Raw genomic sequence first — 13419 nt, 5'->3', positions numbered from 1 at the left:
CAGTGCTGCGGCCTGACTCTGCTTTGTCTCTCAGGTAAATGGGCATTAGCTCTACCACCGCACTCCTACAGGCACTGGAAAGAAAGCCATTGCTGGGGTCCTCCAGTGTCTTCCCTGGGTTGTAAAACCTCCTTCAGCTAAAGAACAACCTTTCAAAACCTGAGAGACACATGACAGTCAACAGGCGCCTTCCTGAGCTTTTCTTAATTGTGCTAGTGACTATAATGTACTAATGATTGATCAAGACTTTTCTTGCCTCAAATGTTGCCTGCAGTTTTTCAATACATTCACTACACCAATGGAGAGAAATGGGAACATCTCATCACGATGGTATGCAAGCCAGGTGAGACACTGCATTTCCATGCCTTTCCATGCTGGTCCCCAATACCATATTAGCATCCGTGTAATTAATAACACTTTAAGCTCTGTCAAAAAGAAATCACTTTTTATTCTTCCTCCAAAGAGAATCATTTATTAACTAGGTATGATCTCCAAATGCATTTTTCTTTACTAATGTCACCAATAACTATACCTTCTGAAATATTAATTTATCTATCTGAATCTGTAAAAACTAATCAAATTATTTTTCTTAAGTCTCCTCTTACTAAAAAAAAAAAGCTGTCAGGCTGGCTATTTGGAGGATCATGGGATTGCAACATTGTGGGCACTGTGTCAGGGCACACCAATGCTATGGGGCAGAATGATACAGATAGGGAGAAAGTAAAACAAGTTGACAAAACAGGTATCTGTTCCCCCAGAAGAAAAACCATCCCTAAGAAGAGAGAGGACCAACTAGCTCACACAGAACAGCTAGCAAGTTATGCAAACTACTTGGTCTGTAACCGTTGATGGGCAGGTGGGGGGGGGGGGTGATATAATTGTAGGAGGAGGTTTGATAATAGAGACCTCACTAAAGAGTGGCAATCTACTACAAAGTTTTGTGGGTGATTATGTGCACACCAAGTTTAGATAATAGAAAGAGAGCAGTAGATTCTAGGTGGGTAGAAAAATGCTTTGAATGTGTAAAAATACTTAAATAATTGTTTGAAAAAAGAAATGATTACTGGAAAGCAAAAGAAAACAAGATTACATAGCTCAAATGATAGCTTCTTGGGGGGATCCCAAAAGACAGAAGTAAGAAGCATTCAGTGGGTAACATCAAGCAGCACTGGCCACTGTTTCTTAAGCAATTGTCATTAACCAATACAATCCTGGGGCAACAACAGCATGGTGTGTGGGGGGGGGGGGGAGCGGAGGGGGGAAGGCGAGCTGGTCACTACTGAGCTGTTGAGACAAATTCAAAGAGTTGACAAATTCCTGGGAAGTGACAGACAAGTGATGATGCTTTTCAAGACTGCTTGCTAAGCAACTGAACACAGGATTTGGAGGAAAGAAAGGTAGCAAAGTGTCCTGGGGTATATGGATGAAAGTGAGAACTCAATTAAATAATGTTCCCCATAGATGAGTCAATAAAGAGACTATGCCACCTAATGAAGAAGGAAAGACTAATCTTAAACACTGTTTATCATTTTAACTTTTGGTCCTCTTGCTTAGGTACCCTCTGACTTGGCAATAGTACTACTACGCTTATTCCTATTCAGAGCCGATGCTGCGAAACATTCCTTTTCTTTTTTTCATTTAACTTATTCAGATTACTCAATTATTATCCCATCACTTATATCCTCCCATTCCTCCCTCCCTCTCGCTTTCACCCTATTCCTCTCCCCTAGGTCTATGATCGAGGGGGAACCTCCTCCCCCACTACATGGTCATAGGCTTTCAAGTCTCATCTTGGTAGCCTACTTATTCTTTCTTTGAGTGCCACCAGACATCTGAAAATGCTCCACCACACAACAAGGACATATGCTCAACCATGTTCATAGCAACCTTATTCATAATATCCAGAACCTGGAAACAGCCTAAATGTCCCACAATTGAAGAATGGATAAAGAAACTGTGGTACATTTACACTATGGAATACTACTCAGCTATTAAAAACAAGGAAATCCTGAAATTTGTGGACAAATGGATGGAACTAGAAATGATCATACTGAGTGAGTTAACCCAGAAGCAGAAAGACTCACATGGTATATACTCACTTATAATTGGGCACTAGCCCAAAAGGCATGGCCCCTGAAACATTCCTTTTCAACCTTCTTATTTCCCATTTACTAACATACAGACTAGAACCCATTTTACCACAGAACTTTTAAAAGCCATTGCTAGTCATCAGAGTTAGTATACAGACCCTCGCACCCATACACACAGCGTGACACCCCATCTCTGATTTGATGAGTGCATCTAAAACAGTATGCCATGGGAGAATATCTTTAAAGACTTGACTAAATTCTTGGAAAGAACACTATTCTCACAAGCACATGCACGCGTGTGCTCACACACACGTGCGTGCGCGCACACACACACACACACACACACATACACACACACACAGAGAGAGAGAGAGAGAGAGAGAGAGAGAGAGAGAGAGAGAGAGAGAGAACATTCCTTGTAAGGTCTATCCAGATCCATAATACTTAAAGATGCGAAAGGTCTTCAGTAATTCAAGTCAATGGATGACATCCTGGAATAAAGACTAAACCCTCCAAAATAAGAGAGAAACAAAATCCCAACCATTATTTTTACAGTAACAATCCCACCAAAAAAAGAGTGCATTTAGATTTCCAGGTGGGTTTTGGAAAACAAGCAGCTGACGAAGAACCTGATGCCAGAGAGAGAGAGAGAGCGGTACATGGGAGACGGGCAGAGGACAGCGGCAGTGTGGGGCTGAAGAAGGGAAGACTATGGGAGAATTAATAATAGTTTTCAAGTGCCTTGAGAGTTATTCTATGGGGAACGCTGACCGGCTGTTCTCCATCTTTATTCAGGACAGAACAAAAGGAGACGCACTGAGCTACAGAGTGGGGGGGGGGGGTTGTATTTAGACATAGGAAGAGCAGCTTGTTATTGAGCATCCTTAGACGCTGGAGGCACCTTTGGAAGCAGTCTCATCCTCTTGAGGGCTGTCTTCAGGTCCATGTGGGTGCTAGTGAGCTCCTGCTCTCTTCCAGCCACATTGGAGGTTCCAGCTGGTCTGCCCAGGTCTACCAGGCCCCGACGAACCATTCCCAGGAACAAAGAGAATGCAGGCTGTGCCTCAGCATGCAAACTTTCAACCATGTTTAACAAGGTGCCAGGAAAAGCAAGCAGCCTCACCCTGGATTCCCAAGCCACTGGTCTTGTTAAATGCAGTTTTATGGTTTGCACAAAAGAGGTCTGTCTTAATTTGCTCCTTTCCTATAAACAGAATAGGGTACATTTAGTATTCCTAGGAGACTGGTACATTGGCCGGGTTCATGCTGCCTATAGATTTTTAACAAAAATGGGTTCATTTTTGCCAGACAAGGGCAACCCAACCTGGAACTTTAAAGACATGGGAATGAGAAGGCCTTCACCCTCCGCTACATCATATGTGTTGGAACCATTGACGTACAATCCATTTCCTGTTTCCTTTCCCTTCCTATTTGTCTTGTTTCCCCTTTTGTGAAACTATAACTCTAAAGATAGCCCTATATCAACTAAACGTGAACTTTACAAAGGCGTATTACAGTTTATGCTGCCTTTTTGATAAGTATAGACCGCTGATGATTCATAATATTTAAAAGTGAGAATCCATAATATTGGAGTCTTTCTTAATGTCACACTTTGCCTGTCTTGTACCTTAACACGCGTTTTGCTACCCGGGTGGTCAGGAGTTCAGTTTCTTCACCCGCGTGCCCTCCTCTGGACGTTCTGCTAGTGGACGCATTCCTCAGCAAGCACTCTGCTCCCCCTTGTGAAGTGACTTGGTGACCCTGCTAACTACCAACCCCTTTGCCACTGCCCATTGAAGACTCGGGGGTCCCAGGTGAGGAAGGAGAGCGCCTCCACTGTATGTCCCCCACCCCTTTGAATGCCAACGTGCTTTGCAGAGAAGAACTGGTTTCATGTCCCCATATTCATCATATTATTTTGCCTAAAGCTTTGAGAAGAAGAGATTCTTCAAGTATTTTCTAGGAAAAAACTATGCAAAGCATAAAGAGCAAAAGACATAGTGGTTAAAGGAAGCGCCCGTCAAACTAGGTGACCTCAATTCAAATCGCACCAATGATGCACACAGATTATGAACCCCAGGCAAAAATGGGTGTAATCTCTTTATGCTTCAATTTCCTTGGCAATTAAATAGAGATTACTAAAATACATACACCAGGGGGAAATTTACTTGGGTTAACTATAAATAACACCTGAAAAGGGCCATAAGGCTCAAACCACATAAATAAGACACCAGGGCTTAAGGATACTTTCTTTCTCTCTAGACTTCACCTACAAGGAGGCCAGAAAGGTTCCAGTTCTGCCTAACAATAGCCAACAGACTAGCCACATAGCATCAGAAACACAAGGCACATGGCAACAGTGACCCACTCCCACAGTCCTCACAGACAGAAGTGCTTGTGAGGCGCATGTTAGAAATAGGGGCAGAAGAAAACAATAGCTTCTTGAGGGATGTGTAAAAGGTGAACCAAGCTAATTGGCCTTGTCGCTGATGAGCACCTGCAGAGCTATTTGAAATTAGAGTCTGGCACCTTCAATATCCCCAACAAGAGAGGTAAGCTCTCCCTGGTGTGGGCCACTGGCTTCACTGGGACATACATGGCAAGCCAGGAGCTGGAGCTGCAGGTTTGAGAGCTGGTTTTGCGATCTTCACAGCAGAGATGGCGTATGGACTTCTACACACATCCCCGTGTAGTCAAGGTCCACCTTTTCATTGAGCTTAGCACTTCTCTCATCAGTTCAGTCACTTGAGGAATCCCTTTACCTCAACAGGAACTGAGCAGGAGAGAATAACGTGATGTCTCCAAGTCTCACAGGTCTATGCAGCGAGGTTGCAGATGTCATTAGGTAGCTAGTCTAAATAGGTCTGACTGAGCCATCTAGACAGACCTCCTGAGCCTCCAGGCCAGATGGTGCTGATCCTGTCACAATCACTGCTCACATACTAAGAAACATTTCTCTTTAAGCAGAAATAGTTATTCTTCAAGATGCTACAGACAAGATGCTCACCTCCCATCACTGCCAGCTTCACACGTGGATCAAGCAAGGGATTACGTTTGAATGGAGTTCAACAGTGCAACCTACATTTCCAGTCTTCAGGCAAGCAAGTGGGGGATGCATTCTGTGTACAAATAAAAATCTAAAATGGTTTATGGTAAGAAAATATTAAGTTGGGGTGTTTAGATGCAAAGCTTTTCTAAAGAATGGAATTTCCCATAAAATGACCTTCGTGTGGTAAGTGATGACCAAATCAGAAAAGAGCAGAGGATAGACCAGAGGTGAAAGTGATGCCACTGAGCACAAGAGATGGGTTGATTCCGAGGCCTTCCCTTTCTAAAGCCAACCATCCAAAAGCCTCCAAGACACTGGGTCCCCCAGAGAACCAGGGGGAGGCCTTTGTCTTGAAGATATCACCAAGCACTGACTGACTGCAGGTATCCATGCTAAGGAATTTCTAAAAAGGCATTAGCCGGCCCTGAGTATACAACCCCCCACACTGTGTTGTAAAGGATTGCTTCAAGAGAAAAGGTTAAATGAGGTTTGAGTGCAGTGTAATAAACCTTCACTGTTCATAAAGCACAGAGTGATAAATGCATGTATGGTTACTGTATAAAAATATTGGGGTCAAATGCCAAAGATCTCCAAGGTTAAGGTTTTTTTGGGGAGCGGGGCGACGGGTAGGTGAAGGACCCAAATAGTCAAACCTCAAGCAAATGGCAGCTTGTCAGTCAAAGGCACAGACTGTTCCAGCTTGCCAGAGAAGTCCGTTCCCAAACTCCGCTAAGCCTGGAGTAGTAAATACTCAGGCCGTGATATACAGCACATAGTGGCATGTAATTTGTTTGGTTCCAGGAGACTAAAGCAAGGGTTTGGAAGGTTCACTGCATTGTAGAAGAGCTATGCCTGGATGTAGGTTTTCACATTTGTAAATAAAAAAAGACCTTATTCCTCAATATAGGGCATCCCGTGGCGGACCTGATCTAGTATCTAAGCTAGTTCCGGCACAGAGGTGTAGGAACGTGGGTCTCTGCCTGTGAGTCCCTAGAACTTGTACTTATTGTAAAACAAAGAAATCTTGACTCTCATGCATTCACTTTCCTTCGCTTTATGGAGCTAAATGCAGAAGAGGAGGAAAGAGAGACATGGGGGAAGGAAAGGACGTACGTTGAAGTAATAACTGCATGAATTCATAGTGTATTTTTCAGAAGCAAATTTTCTATAGAAAACATGTTAGTATGGGCTTACTTGAAATCTGAAATGTTAACCCTTGCTGTTACAGAGGTTGAGAATTCCTTGCAGGTAGCAATAATGGCCTTACCATGATGAAGCATGAAGGAAGGGGGTTAAAAAGCTTCTATTTTTCTTCTTTAAAAAAGATTTATTTTTATTGAATTTTTAATTTTTAGAGAATTTCATATATGTGAGTATTATGTTTATATATTATCCATTTCCCCTATGTCCCCTACAACTCCTCTAGTGTCTATGATCCTTCGCTCCTTCTCAAGTTCATGACCTATAGAAATGTGTGTGAGCATATACACAAACGCGCGTGCGCACGCGCGGGCACGCACACACACACACACACACACACACACACACACACACACCTGTATGGTTTTAATAAGAACCACTTGGTTCCCACTTAGTGGCACTGTCTGTGAGGTTACAGAGCAGTGCAGCCTTGCTGGAGGAAGTAGATCAGTGTACAGCCTCACCGCACTTTACTCGATGCTTGAAGATGTGACCTCTTAGCTTCCTACTCTGCCTCTGTGCTACCAGGTCTCTGTTACCATTGTGAACTCCCCTTTGGAACTAGGAGACCAAATAAACGTTTCCTTCTATAAGTTGTCTTGGTCATGGTGTTTTATTAAAGCAACAGAAAACTAATACAGCAACTACTTGTCAGTGTTGCTCATATGCACATATGTTTAGTGCTGACAACTTGGCATTGGATAACCTATTAGGATACTCATCTCTTGAAAAAAAAAATCTCCCTCTTTCAGAAAGCATTGAATATTTATAGTTCTTTATCTGTGTGTAGGGCCTTGTCAAGAGTTCCCATCTGCATTGCATGCCAGGTGATGTTGACGTTATTCCGGTTTTGGAAGCCATACTGTTGAAGTTTCTTGGGTGCAAGAGCTTCCAAGTCACAACTAGAAGATGCAATCTGGTAGCAGACATTATGACTTTTTGTCTCTTACAGTCTTTCTGATTCTCATTTCACATTGTTCCCTGACCCCTGAGTGTTAAGGTCATATCATAGAGGTATCAGATGGGACAGGACAACCCCATGGTTCGTTCTTTTTTTTTTTTTTTTTAAGATTTATTGATTTATTATTATGTATACAGTGTTCTACCTGCATGTACAACTGTAGGCCAGAAGAGGGCATCAGATCACATTACAGATGGTTGTGAGCCACCATGTGGTTGCTGGGATCTGAACTCAGGACCTTTGGAAGAGCAGGTGGTGCTCTTAACCACTGAGCCATCTCTCCAGCCCTCATTCTCATTAAACTTTACTCTGTGAAGTTTCATCAGTTATGGATCTCTGTAACAGTCCTGATCTGTTAGAAAAAGCTTTTTTGATGAAGGATGAGAATACACTTAAAAATTATATTGGCTTAGAAAATGGCAGTGGTAGCTTCTCCTCAAGGGTCTATGATCCTTCCAGCCATGGGAAATTGGCCTGGTTTACAGAACCAGTCATTAATTCTTTCCTGTTTAGTAGGCCATAGGTACAAATAGACAACTATTAGCTACAGTAGTACTTTTTCTGTTGCTGTAATAAAATACCATGACCAATGCAACTTACAGACGAAAGGGTTTACTTGTGTCTACAATTCCAGAAGAATTAGAGTCCATCACTATGGCGCGGAGGCTCGCAGGCATGACATCTGGAGAATCAGCCTGAGGGTTCACACCTTAAACTGCAACCACAAGGCAGAAAGAGTGAGCTTAAAATGATATGAGTCCTTCTAAGCTCCCAAAGCCACTTCCAGTAGCAGATTTCCTAGAATAGGTCCACACTTCCTAAATCTAACCAAGTATCACCAACCATTCAAATGACAGACTGTGAGAAGCATCTCATTCAAAGCCCTAAAGTTACCACTGTAATAAAAACAAAACCACTACTGCATTACTAGGGAACACCTTTCTGGGTCAGCCAATGTTGTGGGTCTTAGATAATACAGCTGGTAGGACTATTGATCGCTACCCACCTTCAGCACCTTGCACAGCTTCTCTTGGTACTGCAAGAGTTAGTCCCCAGGGAGGAACTTTTCAGGCCAGTTCCCGTCCCACTCCTCCAAGTCCAGGGTCTGAAATGTGTGGCATCATTAGCAATAGGGTGCGACCTTGAAGTTCGGAGAGGCAATCATGGGGCAATCTCAATGGTCTATGTGGTTTGGGGAGTCTCTTGGGCTTCTCTGACTAAAAACTCAAAGGACACTTTCCCATGCCTGGCATTGGTGTTTTGTGATAGAATATAGTTTTTGGTAAGAGCATTATCATTCCATGTATGTAGAGTAACACACATACACACATATGTATGCATAATGTATGTATGTATGTATATATGTATGTATATAATTTCTCAAGCCCCCCTGTAATTAGTTCTCACAACAACCTTGAGTATCTTACTTTATCCCTGAACTGGGGAACTCAACTCATCAAAATGTAATATCTTGCCTAAATGTAGAGTTTGTAAGCACACACATTGGAGTTCTGACAATCACTTCCTCATAGTGATTCTGATGACACTTCTTGTCCTCCCCTCCACCTTGACATAGATTGTGAAGCATGGCCAAGGCTCAAGTGACCCAAGAAAAGAAATCTGAGCCATAAAGATGGGAAACTCTTTGGCTTTCAAGTGACAATGGTTTTTCTTAGATCCTCAGAGGTAACTTTGGGAGTAAGCATTATTAATAGCTTCCTGTGTGCCTTTATTAACATCATCAAGACCATGATAAACCAAATGTGGTCATCACTTCCCTGTGCACTCTCAATCTTCCCCTTTATTGACTGTAAATTGCTCAAGCATTATAATGTCTCTTCTAGGTATCTCTCTATAGACTAAATAGTGAAGAGCCCATTTAGAAATCAAGCTGCAGGAGCCTAAACAATGAAATAGTCAGGCAAACAGTGTACTGTCTAATTTGTTCCACTCTTCAAGCTGGTTTCTGACTGGCGAGCTGAGTGTTAAGAAACATTTGTTTTCCTAGTGACTTCAAAGCCATGAAGGAGCTCTGTAACATTATATTTTTAGATTTACATCCATGCTTCACACGGAATTCACTTTTTTATGTTGTATGTTGCAGGAATCCAGATTAAAATTTACCTTGTTGATAACCAAGTAACTTAGAACACTTGTTCAAAAGACAGTTACTCTGAAGAGGTGTTTTTGTTCCATAAAATTTATAACAACAGCTATAGTGCCTTTGACACTTGATTGTGTAAACAGTCTACCTTTCTCTAGATTTGTTTGGCTACTCTTTCCATGTAAGTTTCATATAAAGTTCAAAATAATGTTGCCAATTTCCCTTTTGAAATGTCTGTCAGGATTCTTATTGGAATATCTCTGAATCCATAGATTAATTTTAAAAGAACTGCTCTACTAACATTGAATCTGCCAATCTAACAATAGTATAGATTTAAAATTTTTTCCCAATAACATTTTCAAGTAACCTTCATAGAAGAGTTATAAGTCTTTCACTGGGTTGATTTTGAAGTAATTGATCATGCAATGCTATGTTAAGTGTGCCCCTCTTTGCATTTTGATTTTTAACAGTTTGTTGCCATATTCCTGGGATTTGACAGTCTGAGGGCCATCATCAATATTTGGAGGAAAGGTTTTACCTCATGGATCTTTGGCATCTGACCCCAGTATTTTTTTTACAGTAACCACACATCCATTTATCACTCAAGATTTTATGAACTGTGAAGGTTTATTACATTGCATGTAAAACTCAATTGATTTTTTTACTACATTCACTTATTAATTTTAATAAGTTGTCTTCAGTTCTTTTTGGTTTTCTACACACAAAACCATGTTACCTCTGAATAATGACAGTTTTACATCTTCCTTTTAATTGTTCCAGTTCCCCACTTTCACCCCTTATTCTGGCTAGGTTCTTGAATACAATGTTGGATGGAACAATAAAGGGCTGAAATTGTTTCACCAATCTGAGAAAAACTTTTACCATGTTTCATGAAGGTACACTCGGCAGCATTGTGGTATAAGTGCTATTCTAAGGATTACGACAATGGTTTGTTAGCATGCCAGACTTCTGCGTTTTCCTAGAACTTTCCAGAACTGAGGAGATCATCTGATTTTCCTCAGGTTTTCTGTTGATGTAGAGACTTGCTTTGCTCTCTATGGCATGAAACCAACACTGCTTCCGTGAGACAGAGAGTCACCCTGATTTGCTACTATATTTCAAACATTGATCCCCTGATTTTATTACAAATTGATCATGGGCCAAGTTATAAAATGTCCTGGTGGTTTTTCTGTTTCAAAAAAAATTGGTATGATTAATTTAACTTCCCCTTATATCACCTGAAAGCCTTTACCTAGAACCCATTTTTGCCTTGGATTCTGTTTAAGAATATTTTCATATCAGATTTCTGTATTTTTTTTAAAGTGTTATCTTATGTCAGATTTTATAATTTGGAAATTATGCTGAAAGTGCCTGTTATACAGACATTTTACATCTTTGCACATAAAACTTTTCTTTGAGGCACATGGAATCTTGGCAACTTCTCATGGCTTCCTGGGCACCTGGACCCACGTCACCAGGCACCACACAAAACCTACAGTTTGAGGCAGCAGGCTCCCCAGGCTGAGCTTTAGGATGAGATGCCATGATCAGAAAGCTTCTGAGATGAGATGCAGACAAAGGGGCGAAATGACATCTAAGATATTCCTAGGATTGCTTTTTGCCCAACAAATGATGTATCGCTCCCTATCCATTTAGCCATCTTCTCTCCTAATGTACCTAATCACCACTAAATATTGATTTTTGAGTCTGTACACTTAGAAATTATTTATGTTGGGTCTTGGATTTTTAACTTGGATTAGATATCCATTGATATGTACATAAAATTCTGTGTGTGTGTGTGTATATGTGTGTGTGCCCGTGCGTGCGCATATTCTCACACACATATATGCAACCTATTAATCTCACTTACTATAGTTATATGTACATATGCTTAGGACCACTCACTTGGGATTGGATAATCTATCAAGAAATCAATTTAAACTAAGTTCACTCAAGTTTTCATCTCTTTTCAATGTTTCACAATTCTAGGGATTAGACTATCTCTCTGAAGTGATATTTGTGTGGTAGAGAGATCCAGATTCTTCCTTTCCCGCACAGACACTAGAGCAGCCACCGATGACCTCTGTCCGGTGCCTGTTCACCTCTGTCAAGAACTTGGTACTGGTGTGTACGTACGTATGTTGATGGACTCCTCTAATTTTTAAAAAAATCTTTTTGTCCATCCTAACAGCAGAGTTTTGTAAATGACAACCAGTAGGTCAAGTCTGGTTCCTGCCTCATATGTATAGTCCGTGAGCCAAGAATGCTTTTCACATTTTAAAATTTTAAATCAAAAGAATACTTTTGGATTACACTTAAAACTTATATAAATTCAAGTTTCCATGTGTTTAAACAAAGTCTTATTGAAATGGAGACACAGCCACACTCATCCCTATGTATTGGGCACGGCTGTTAGCGTATGGCTGTTTTCATAGCAGAGTTGAGTAGTTGTGACAGAGACAGTATGGCCCACACAGCCTAAAATATTTACTATCTGATTCTTTATATAAAAACTTTTGCGAATCCCTGCTTTACATCAATAGCATATTGCTTTAATTACTGTATTTTGTATTGTCTTGAAATCAGATATCTCTGGTTCTCTAACTCGGTTCTTCTTTTTCAAAGTTGTTTTGGCTATTCTAGAACCTCTAATCCCCATGTCAAATTTATAGTCAACATCTTAACGTCAATAAACCCATGGTGATTTCAGCTTTGATTGAATCAGATACAGGGCTGAGTTAGGGAGAACGGTCACGGCCACAGCCTCGGATCTTCTGACTCACGGGCGGGCCACTCTCCTCTGGGCTCCCCTGCCTTTGCTCTGTTTGGCGCTGTGTGTTTAATGTACAGGTGATTACCAGGTGCTTCTAAAAAACACCTCCGAATCTCTCTCTCTATCTCCTGGGGTCCATGAGAACCAGCAGCAGATTCTCCCAGTTCTATTTTCTTACAGGTCTCAGTTTCTTTCTAGGAGATTTAAAAAAAAAAAAAGGAATCAAAGAAAGGGAACTAGATTAATCCACAGAGGCTTTGAATTAAAGTTCTAGTTTTTCCTTTGAATCTAAAAAGAAAAACCCAAACTACATGACTATCAATTTTCTAATACTAGATATTAAACCTCAAGGAAGACAAACACAGTTTAAACTGAAGTCTTTCTGCCCTAACATGCCAAATAATATTGGGGAATGGCAAATTATGGACTTCCGTTCAGTGGGTTTCTTGGTACATCATCAGGAACACCCATTTCATGGTTAATCAGCCAGCTAGCCACTCTTTAGAATAAAATTGTTACATCATATATAAATAAATGATAATTATAGCAGAGGCCATGTGTTTAGAATAGGACATTGTCATGATAAAGGGCCGTTTTTCCGTGAGTGCTCAACAGCTGCGCTTGGCCTCACCTTTACTGCCTGATAGCAACAGAAGCATGCAGGGCACCTCGAGGCCTCTGGGTATCCTGCAATGAGCCTCTGTGTCTAGTCTGAAATTCAGTTCCTCAAAGACATCCTTGGGAGGAAAGGAGCTATTTGCTGTGTGGATTACAGCATGGCCAGCCTGGCCATAGGCTCTGCTGTAGACTGACTATAGTGACCCACTGGTTTGAGAAACATGAGGCTTCTGTTCCACAACCAAAGTGGCCCTGAGAGAAGGAAATTTCCTGCAGAGCTTGGTTCAGATTTTTGCCCTTCCTCGGACTTTTACTCAGTAATTTATAACCGGATCTGCTAAAGCAACTGCTCTTCTGTTTAGAGCATTTTCAACTTTTCAAAACTCCTCAAACTTCCTGTGTTTCTCTTAGCCATAGCCAAATTAGGCTGTGCGTATTTGCTTTCTGATTGGCAATGAAAAAGCTGATACCTGGTTTATAGTCATGAGGGAAATTCCTTTTTTAAAAAAAAAAGCATTCGCTTGCAGCTAAAATCCACAACATTTGTGGACTCTAGCCTCATAGTTCTTAAGGAGATATGTACCTATTGAAAGAGAGCATAGCAAACTGACCTAAGTTTTTGCT

The sequence above is a fragment of the Acomys minous genome (genome assembly GCF_964271855.1).
Source record: "Acomys minous genome assembly, chromosome: 10".
In the NCBI taxonomy this organism is placed as follows: Eukaryota; Metazoa; Chordata; class Mammalia; order Rodentia; family Muridae; genus Acomys; species Acomys minous.
The sequence above is the reverse complement of the archived record's forward strand: the minus strand, read 5'-3'. Positions refer to the sequence as shown.